Source organism: Camelina sativa, chromosome 14 (assembly GCF_030686135.1).
Source record: "Camelina sativa cultivar CO46 ecotype springtype chromosome 14, ASM3068613v1".
NCBI lineage: Eukaryota > Viridiplantae > Streptophyta > Magnoliopsida > Brassicales > Brassicaceae > Camelina > Camelina sativa.
In genome coordinates, this window is record NC_141893.1 from 15,614,162 (window position 1) to 15,625,547 (window position 11,386).

The window sequence follows — 11,386 nt, forward strand, 5'->3', positions numbered from 1 at the left end:
TGTTCAGATGCTTGGCTATGAAGACTCTATTTATGTTAGTAACGAAACGGCTGCATGTAGTCATTAGGTGACTTGCTGCTTAGCTGGACTCATTAATACGAAGATATAGCAATAAAGATTTGTTTTGTATTTTATTAATTGAGAGGGCCACTAATTATAGCTTTTTGATTTTAAAATTCAATTTTAAGGTTTTGTTTTTTTTACTAAGAATAGGCTATCTTCGTCTATTATACATACTCTCTCATTTTCCTTTAAAAAAGGTAGTTCCAAGCTTTGTTTACAAACTATGAAATTTTGTAATATTTTAAAAAATTGTACTTTGTTTTAGAATATAATTCTATATCTTCAAGAAAAATCTGCAATGTAAATGTAAAAATCATAGCTACATATAAAAGCTCACAAATGAATTACATGTGTAACCTATGATAATCATTATTTTAGAGAACTTTCTGTTGCATTTTTTTTTGGTTTTTAGGAATTAGAATATTTATTGCATTTAAAAAAAAAAAATTACCAAGTAATTATGAAAAGTAAATTTGTAACATCTGGAACCCAAATTTAGGGTGGGTGTCGATCGAACCAAGGAGGGTGTCGGTCGACACCACTAAATTGGGATCGTTCAGTTTGTTTTGAAATTGCTTGGTTTAACTTGGTTTGAGTTTGGAGAGAAAACCCTAAATCTTTTAAAGGTTTGACAGCCTCTTTTCTTGAGGCTTGTCGTCGCTTCTGAGGAGAAAGAGAAGAGAGCCTTGAGAAGGGTTAAGAGAAGGAGAAGAAAGATCCATATGTCTGTCGAGAAGGATGTGATTACTTGGTGGTGGATTCAGAAAGATAAGGAGGCTCTCTCCTAGCTATTAATTATCCAGGTTGTTTGGTTTTGAAGGTTTAGTGGTTTGTCACGAAAATAGAGCTTGAACGGAGGCTCTGTTCGTGATTTCTGGGTTGGTGTCGCTCGACACTAACACCTGCGGATGAACAGGGTGAACAGGTTCGAGATGGCTACTTTGGGGCAATGTTTGGAAGATGAAACAGAGTCTGATTTGGCTGAATTTTGGTAGGTAGTTTCGTGGTGCTATAAGCTTCATATCCAACGGTGTATTTTTGAAATGAACGGTTGGTTTATGTTTTAATCAAGTGTTTGTATTGTGGTCTGGTATAGGCGGTTTTGTGGTAAAGTTGGGGTGTCGAGCGACACCAAGGTGGTGTCGGTCGACACCAGCATTTTGTTGTGTGTTTGGGTCCTAGGAAGACAGCTGAAGTTAGGTTTGGATGAAGAGAGATTGACGGAAGTGATTCCGTGAGCGTTGGTGTGTGTGTTGGTTAGCAAGTGGTGCGATGGGTGACGTTCGACACCAGGTGGAGGTGCCATTAGACACTAGATGAGGTGGTGATTGGTGTATTTGTGGAAGTTTTTGTAAGAAGTGATTTCTACGCTGGTTGTCTTGTCGGAATTATGGGGTTCCGGTGAAATCGTTTCCCGTGGATCCTATGTGAGGATTATGAATCCGGGTGCGGTCGTTTCAAAATTAGTTGTAATTAACAGCTAATCTCTATTGTCTCTCTAGTCACTATGCATTGAAAATAGAAATCTCACTGTGCCTTCTACTGCATTTTGTTTGACAGGTGATCATATTATTGAATGCATTTACAAAATAGAATTAATTTATTTCTTTTAAAAAAAAAACTCAAACATATATACTAGAAATTAAATATTACATGAGAGACTGATATATAATGTGATCCAAATACAGCTTTGAAATCATATTTTTTAATCTTGAATAATTTTATTAAGTTGGCAAAAAATGAGTTTCTTAATTTTAAGAAAAGAGTGATTTTATTAGTAATATTTTGGTTATTTAAAATGCAGTGAAGCTAACCATTCAAAAATTCCAAGCAAAAAATGAAAAAGTACAAAATGTAAAAAAAATTGCACTTTGTTTTAGAATATAATACTATATCTTCAAGAAAAATCTGCAATGTATATGTAAAAATCATAGCTACATATAAAAGCTCACAAATGAATTACATGTGTAAGCTATGATAATCATTATTTTAGAGTGCTTTCCGTTGCATTTTTTCCGTTTTTAGGATTAGAATATTTATTGCATTTTAAAAAAAAAAATACCAGCTAATTATGAAGAGTAAATTAGTTGTAATTAACAGTTAAATCTCTATTTTCTCTCTAGCCACTAGCAGTATCCGGAAAAAAATTTGAAAATAGAAATCTCACTGTGCCTTATACTGCATTTCGTTTGACAGGTGATCATATTACTAAATGCATTTACAAATAGAACTAATTTATTTATTCTTTGATTTCTCTTTTTAAAAAAAATCAAACATATATACTAGAAATTAAATAATACATGAGAGACTGGTATATAATATGTATAGAAAGTAAATCTGCTGTAATCCTTCGTGCTCATCTTCTTCCATTTCAGTCGCTCTCTACAGTGGTGCTGTGAACCTTCGTACTCATCTTTTTCCATCTCACTCACTTTGTACGGCAGCTCTGCGAACCTCCATAGTGTTCTATAATATTCACCTCGCTTGGTTGGGGATGACAGCTTGCATAGGTGAATAACATATTTCATCCACTGGTCGGTTGTAAGATTCTGCCTGTGCGTCACCTGCAGAGGTGGACCAAGTTTTAAGTTATTGACGGACAAATGTTGTTAACCAAGCAGATCTGGTCCACTAAGGAGATCGAAGGACAAAATGAGGTCCACTAACCTGTTCGAGCGTTTAATTTGGTCCAGCGGAGACACGATAAGATCAGTTTATGGCATCAAGCCTGTAGGGTGGAAAAAATGGTTTCATGTGATTGATCCATTAAGAGAGCGAAAGACATAATTCGGATGGACAAGTTTTGTCAACCAAGCGGATATTTTCTACTAAAGAGAGTGAATGACATAAATGTGGTGGACAAAAACTTTTCGGGCGTTAAATCTGGTCCACTGGAGGCACAATAAAATCGGTACATGCGTCGTAAGACCTGGTGGTGGACAAGTAGAGCCCAACCAAGCAGATCTGATCAACTTCAGAGGTCGAAAGACAAATTAGAGATGCACTAAACATTACTGGGCGTTGGATCTGATCCACCAAAAGTTCAGCAAGTGTGTGTTTTGTGCCGCAAAATTCACACGTACTAATTTTATTTTTTTTCCTTAAAACATCTTTTTCTTTAATTCAAAGGTAGAAACGTATTTTCATCATATGGCATAAAACTAGAAAGTGACATTTCTAAAAAAGAAAAACAAAAGTGGCATCTCTCATAACTTTAGTTTCAAAAATGGCATTTCTCACTAAATTTCCATTAATCTTTTTTAATCTTGAATAATTTTATTAAGTTGGCAAAAAATGAGTTTCTTAATTTTAAGAAAAGAGTGACTTTATTAGTAATATATTGGTTATTTAAAATACAGTGAAACTAACCATTCAAAAATTCAAAGCATAAAATGAAAAATTACGAAATGTATATGGTAAGGCTAGAATTTATAAATTATAATATATTGTAAATAAGATATCCATTTGTAGCTTTGAAAATTATATCTTCTAATTATGAATGAAACTAATAACTGTTATTAAATCTATGTAGCTCCTTAAATCATTAAAATTGAATGAGTTTTAAATAAATAATGTCATTAGATAATTATAACATCAATTAATATAACTGATGCTAAGTCATATATTTTTGCTTCACTTATAAATGAGTAATTTAAAATTAAATCACTTTAGATAATTATAACATCACTAGCAACCTACCATGAAGTGCAATCAGTTTTTCTTGTTCTTTTTCAAAGGATCCAAAGTTACAAACCCACTTTTTTTACGGTGTGGTTATGAACAAAATTGCATGTATGAATAATACTTCAACTGCATATTGTTAATACATTTACAATATTTCAGGCTTCATAATTTAAAACCCTCAAAAGTAAAGGAGAAGCTTCAGGTGGCATGCATCAAACTACGGAGACCTTCTAAATCAAGGACAAGCATGAGAAGGCACTTTACTAAGACACCAGAGTCTACTGCTTCTACTTGGAGTTGTATTCACTGAACTGGCCTTAGCATCTGCAAACAAAAAATCTAAACCAGTCTCTGTCCCATCAGCTTTGTTCATGTCTTCTGTTAAAGAATGTCTTACACAGGATGAAAGCAAAGGCCTCTTAGGTGTTCTGTAAGGGTCACGAGAGCCAAGGAAGCAACTCGGTGGCGCTGGAGAGTTAGGGTTGCTTAAAAGAATCTTCTTTTAAGATTTCTCTCATTCTTGAAAGAATCCGGAATGCTAGATTCGCGAGTGTTCGGGAATATGCCTCAAGAACAGAATGACCAATGTCTTGTAAAAGAAAAGTATGATATGTTTCAGCCTTTCAGGATATGAGAGTAAGAAAGAGATATGAAGATGTAAGTAGCTAGTTCTCTTTATGTTTTACCTTGCCATATTAGATCTTTGTGGCATCAAGAAACGAGTGAGTGAGATTAGGGTATTTGGTTTTGATCTGACTTTTATGCGCTTCAGCTCGGTTCAAGAGTGACTCATTAATGCGAAGTTAAATAAAACTTAATTTTCGAATGATGCTGTGTGTTCAACCTGTAATGGATTTCTTCTTGTTTTATATTAATGTGGAGATGAGTTCTCTCTGTCAGATTTTATTTTGCAAATTCTTTTTCTATGGTAAGTTTTTTGGACTTTAAATCCATTTAATTTCCCTTTTGATTCATCTTCTCCTCTTACAAAAGTATCCAAGTTTCAAGGCATCCAAGCACGAGCCTCAATGATGGTGACAGACATAGTGCATGCCCTAGCTAAATAACGTCAACTTTCAGGGATTACATAGTCCAAATTCAGAAAAATTTCTATGCCGGCGAGTTGTGTGGTTCCATTCTAAAATAGCTCATGGTGTTGCTCACCTACCCAGAATAAAAGAGTTTACAAAAGGAAATCACAAGAGATAACAATCTGGATAATCGAGGTAAAAAATCTAATTATGTATTATATTATAAACTAATCTACGAGCAAAACAAATTAGTAAATATTATTTTATGATCAAACTTTTTCAAATATAAATAAAATATTCGATACATTAATTTTTTTTTGGTCAACATTTTGATACATTATCTAATGCCATAAATAATAGAATCCATTCAAAGGTAGAGAACTAGAAAAGTCAAAAACATCATCAAATATTTGTCCTTTGAAATGAACAAACACAAATGCAAACAATTGACACTTCACTTATTAGAAATGCACATCTTCTGATTAAAGAGCATTGATGTCATCAGGAGCATAAACACCCGCAATGGTGTTGGTGTTGATGGAAGGCATGTGACCAGTTGTAGCAAAATCCATGGTTGGTAGCTGGTGATAGTTGCCGTTCACGAAAGGGATATGGGCATGTTCTCCATCATAACCCATTTCTTGAGGATGTCCCAGCAACAGATTCATAAATGATCCCTGTTGATACGGATACTGATTTGGATCCAAACTCATATCCTGGTGCAAATTCATATCATAGATTCCATGTTGAATCTGATCATCAAAATTCATGGGAGTATGGTATTCAACCGAGCCAACAGGAACATGGTGTTGAACCGAGTCAACAGGAACATGGTGTTGAACCGAGTCAACAGGAACATGGTGTTGAACCAACGACTCATGCTGATTAGGAATCGGATTCATAGTCATACCGTCATAAGGAAAATAACCATAAAATCCATTAAGTTCAGTTACCATAGATGCATCCGCAACAACAGGATGACCAGTAACCTCAACAGCAGGAGAATCTGCACCAGCAACTGAAGAAGGAAGAAGCAGAGTGGAGGAAGAGGACTCACCATTTTCTTCTGTAAGGACCTTCATCCTGAAATCAAGCTTCTTGATATAGCTACCAATATAAGATCTCAGATCTTGAAGGTCCGTTGCATCATACGGGTGCTGATTCATCTTGCCTTCGAGACAATCAAACATAAATTGTCTAAGCTGAGTCTCTCGGTTATCACTACGCAGCTTTTCCACTTGCTTCTCTGCTTTGGTGATTTCGCGACGCAAATAGGTCTCGTGATTAAACATATACTTGCACTGATCTTCCACCGGTAACTCCATAACCTTCGAAACCACCTCTTGGACGCCTTCCGCTGACGGCCACAACACCGGATTCTCGTACGGGCTGCAGATGACCGCACAGGCTTTCACACCGCAGAGAGTCGTGAACTCATGGAGTTTCTTCTCTATCCCTGCCTTCCTCCTCTTGAATGTTTGTTTCCTCAAGTAGTTGTTAGCTATGAGCGATAACTTCAACTTCGACCTCATCTTTCTTTGCTTTTCTTCTTTTTTGTGTGTGGTGTTGTGTTTAGATGTTTGGCTATGAAGACTCTATTTATATTAGTAACGAAACGGCTGCATGTAGTCATTAGATGACTTGCTGCTTAGCTGGACTCATTAATACGAAGATATAGCAATAAAGATTTGTTTTGTATCTTATTAATTGAGAGGGCCACTAATTATAGCTTTTTGACTTTAATTACTTTAAAACTGAACTTTAAGGTTTTGTTTTTTTACTAAGAATAGGCTGTCTTCGTCTATTACTCTCATTTTCCTTGTAAAGGTAATTTCAAGCTTTGTTGATAAACTATGAAATTTTGCAATATTATAGAATTTTGCATTTTGTTTTAGAATATAGTACTATATCTTCAAGAAAAATCTTCAAAGTAAATGTAAAAATCATGGGTATATAAAAGCTCACAAATTTTGTTATCTATAGTAAAATTACTTTGAGAAATAATGTAACATGGTTCTCACGTAATATTTTATCAATTAATTATCTTTTATCTAATTAATTTATAATTTTTTTTAGAATATTTTTTCTTCTTCTTACGTTTTATACAGTTTATAACCTAATTACATTAAATTTATTATTAGATAGAATATAAAATTTTAAAACACTTAGTTTTGTTTTCAATAATTAAACAGAGGTATATGCATATATGATATATTAGTGTATATTTTTATGTGTATACAATTTTTTTTTTTGGAATATTAAGAATGTATTATAGTATGTGTAATATTTTGTAGTTCATATATTAAGTAATTTATAAGTTAATTTTCAAACTATGATTACAAAATACAAAGCTATAGTATATGAAATAAATTAATAGTTTTAGGGTTGGTTCTATAGTCTAAACCCGCCATGCTAGGCGGATCACGCAACATGTTCAAAAAAAATTTAATCCGCAAAAACTTATCATACGAAATCCGTGAAAATAAAATATAGTATGTGAGGCTAAAAGTCAATTTTTATCAAATCAGTTTTTCAAATTTTTAAAGAACAATAGCTCTTCATTCACTTCCTTATAGAATAAGAACATAAAATCTGTATACATTTACAATTATTTTTGACACCTTTTAAAACACTTAGTTTCTATAAAAAAAATCATATATAAATAGAGTTAATTTGTTTATTAAATTAATTATTTAATACAATGGCATGCCTGTAAATAAATACCAACTTCAGTGTTTATTTTATAAATGTCTCCAAAAATGTATATATAGATACATATATACACAAAATCTGACATGGCCAAAAAGTTGATTTCAATTAACATTAGCAAACTGTAATTGGGGTAAACTAACCTTTTTCATACATTACTAGGATAGTACCCGCGCTACGCCGCGGGATTATTTTTTTTTAATTTTATTTTAGTTATATTTTTTGTGCTTTGTTTTTTGTTTTTTTCCAATTTCATAATATAATATATGTTGTTGGAAATAAGTTTCATAAGTTCTTGGTAATTTTAAGAGTATTTTTTTTTTGTTATTATAATTTATATCATCGTAAGATACACTAGAGTTATAATTTATAATTTTAAGAGTTTTTGATTTCATAAATTTATAATTTTAAGAGTTTTTATAATTTTAAGAGCTTGGTAATTTATAATTTTAAGAGTTTTTGATTTCATAAATTTAGTTTTTAAATATATTTATAACTTTATTACCTTAAGAAATAAGTTTAGGGATTTCAAACCCTTAGTTCTTGATTTCTTTCTCGTTTACAAACCCTCTTGAACACATAGAATTCATGATGCTTGGATACATAATTTTAGGCTATTTTTTGTTTTAAAACTAATGTGATACTAATCATCATGCAAAACATTTGTAAAATATAATATTAATGATGATGGAAATATAAAAGAGAGTATAATGATGGAGATCATTTCTTTTTTACAATCGAATACAATGTTTTGTATTTATTTTAGATAATTTTAGTATACTTCAATATTGATCTGCAGTCAAATTAATATTACTTTTGATGTCAATAATCTTCAGTCACACTTTCTCTTGGGAAACCGTATCACATTATTACAACAGTACACAACAAATAAGAAGAGAAGATGAAGAAGAAGTAACTTGGACATATAAGAAAGGTTACCATGCATGAAGATGAAAACAACTAAAACAATAATCTGAACACAAAGCATCAAAAATAAACATTAATACCAAACATTTCGAGTCTAAAGACGGTGATATATGACTAATTGAGGTATTGCTCCAATGCTAACCATCTAGCTCCAAACTTGTGTGGTTTAAGTAACCTTAGAGCATGAGAAGCTCTATGTTTATGTCTTTTATCCTTAACCAATCTCATAAATCCAACAAGAAAACTATGACCCGAGACCATCTCTGCTCTAAACCCCTTCCCTTCCACCAAAATGTTAAACAGAAAATCCAATACAAACTTTGTTCTATACACATTACCTATACACCTACACATTCACAAAAGTAAATTAAGAGAGCAACTTGGATTACACATACTCAAATATCCTCCATACCGACTTTTCTTTTGGAACCTTTGTTTCATGACTTTAAATATAAGGAGGATTATCCTCTGCAGCGGATATGCTTTCCTCACATATGTCAGAACGATATAGATGATTCAATGTTGTAAAATCGAGTTGTAGTTCTTTGTTGTAGCCTTGTAGGCACTATCTCACATGTTGATTTGAAATCAATGTGTATCAAAAAAAAATACCACCTATGATTATCACATTGACACACAATATTGACATAAACAACCAATATATGGCCAAACTTCATAGCAAACTCTTCTAAGAGAATCATTGAGTTTAAGGATCTCTACCAAGAGTTTAAAAAATAGCTTAAAGGTTACTACTTTCTTCTCGCTATACTCTTTTAGAGAAATCATATTTTTTTAATAGTGAACCTTATAGATAAGATGGGGATTTTCCAGTACTTGCATGGAGACGCAGCATACTTGGAGTAAGCTTAGCAAACCATTGGCCACAATTTTAAAGCACGATTCATACTTGTTTCCACAATTATTTTGAACGGGCCCGCAAGTTCTTAAGAAAGTCTTACAAAGGATCAAACTCTACAAATCAAAATTTCTTAAATCAACAAACTGCTTACCTTTGATCGCACAAACTTAGAGTTAAAAACAATTTATGAACCATTTTTACGGAGGAAGATAGATCGGTGAGAGATAAGACGAGATGTAACTTTGATCAAATAAATGAATAAACTCATTGATGCTCAAAATCATACTACTTCTCATGGTAGGTGATATGCAAAGATGCATCCTTGATCTTGTAGCCCCAAAGTCGTAATCAGATCAATCAAATTAAATAAACTCCTAACTCCACCAAATCCTGAAGACGATAGTATAAACAACAACAATGAAGAAGAAATCGAGCGTCGTTTCTCTTTTTATTTTTGTCCACGTAAAAGTAAAAAAAACTGATGTGTATTAATTGTTTTAATTTGATTGGGTATTCATTTTAACTCATGTGTTAGTCTCTGCTTCAATACAAAAGCTGAGGTGTCATGCTCTGGTAAAACAATGCAAGTTTTCTTGTATTGATCATTTCACGAGTATCCTCATCCGTTGTTAAAACTTAAAAACATAGACATTTCTATAATAAGGTTTGTTCAGTGTTGTGGTCTAATATTGTGATATAAAAATTGTGTTTTTATTTGTGAACGTAAGACGATAATTATAGAACTGTGATTCTAACGTCTAAAAGAAATTATGGTATGTCAAATTAACTAACTAATGGTGCTGGTTAGTGGTTTAAAAGTTCACCTCATAAGTTGAAAAGATTGATGTTTACGGTCCCGATTGGTAACGGTTGTTACTTATGGTTGTAAAGACTTTAACTTTAAAATTTTAGCTGTAGAGAATTTGGCTGTAGATGCTTTGACTGTAGAAACTTTAACTGTTAAAATTTGATTGGTAACAAATACTTTTAAAACTGAAGCTGTTACATTTATTATTAAAATATATTAAAATGATGATAATGAAAATAAAAAATAATTATTATTGAAATGGATATTAAAAGAAAGAGAAAAAATAAGAATAATTAATGTGAAAAAAATAATTTATGTAAAATTTATATATAAACTTTTGGAGAGCTTTTAAGTATAATGGGGAGAAAAAAAATAAAGTTTTATATTTGTTTAATTTTAAAGTCTGGTTTTCACGTTTTAAAAAATCTGAAAAAACAAAGAATGAAAAAAAAAATAATGACTTACAAAGCTTTTAAAATAAATGGTTGTCAAGACTTTAATTTGTTTTAAAGTCTTAAAAGTATTGTACCAATCAAGGCCTACATCTTTCTATTTTTTACGTAACTATTCACATATTCCAACTATATATATATATATATATATTATTAAAATGGAAGATTTGAGAAAAATCTAGAACATAATATAAAACATTTTTTTTGAACTTCAAAAGTTTACATATGATTTGGAAGCATATATATGCCTATTTTATAACAGAACACCACACACCTCTCTCTAACTGAGTTTGATTCCCTACTATAAATATGTTATCAAATTACTACTAATAATTTCTATTATGTAAAAACACTAATAATTAGTGTAAAAAGGTGTATTTTTCCGTGTGCTTACTTAAGCATCACGTTGGATCCAACAAACTACTGAGAAAATAATTTTATTTAATGCGACAATTAGTTTTTGTTTTAATTAGAAAAGTTGAGATGTTAAAAATATAGAATGAAGTGTATTAATAAAATGTTTTAAGTGGAATGGAAAAAAACTGATGTGTCAGCTCTAAAATTCACCAAAATACTGATGTGTCATGCTCTGGTGAAAAACATTCAAGTTTTATTGTATTGACTAGGATAGTACCCGCGCTACGCCGCGGGGAGGATTTTGTGTACTTTTTTTATTTTATTTTTGTGTAATTTTAATTATTGTGTGTATGTTTTTTTTTCATTTTATTATGTGTTGTTTTGTATATTTGTGTTGGATTAGAAATTCATTATATCTATAGCATCTTATTTGTGAATTATTTTGTGAATGATTCATTGTGCGGTTTTGATATGTTGTATTTGTTTTTTTTATTGA

The 11,386-nt window shown here is 31.8% G+C and overlaps 1 pseudogene across 1 annotated transcript; it reads right to left on the reverse strand.

Annotated features, from left to right (window-relative positions):
• Nucleotides 1-5,026: 5,026 nt before the first annotated feature.
• Nucleotides 5,027-6,346, reverse strand: LOC104741765 (agamous-like MADS-box protein AGL86 pseudogene; annotated as a pseudogene). Its single transcript, XR_015579550.1, has one exon. The product of XR_015579550.1 is annotated as an agamous-like MADS-box protein AGL86 pseudogene (transcript).
• Between the last annotated feature and the right edge of the window lie 5,040 nt (nucleotides 6,347-11,386).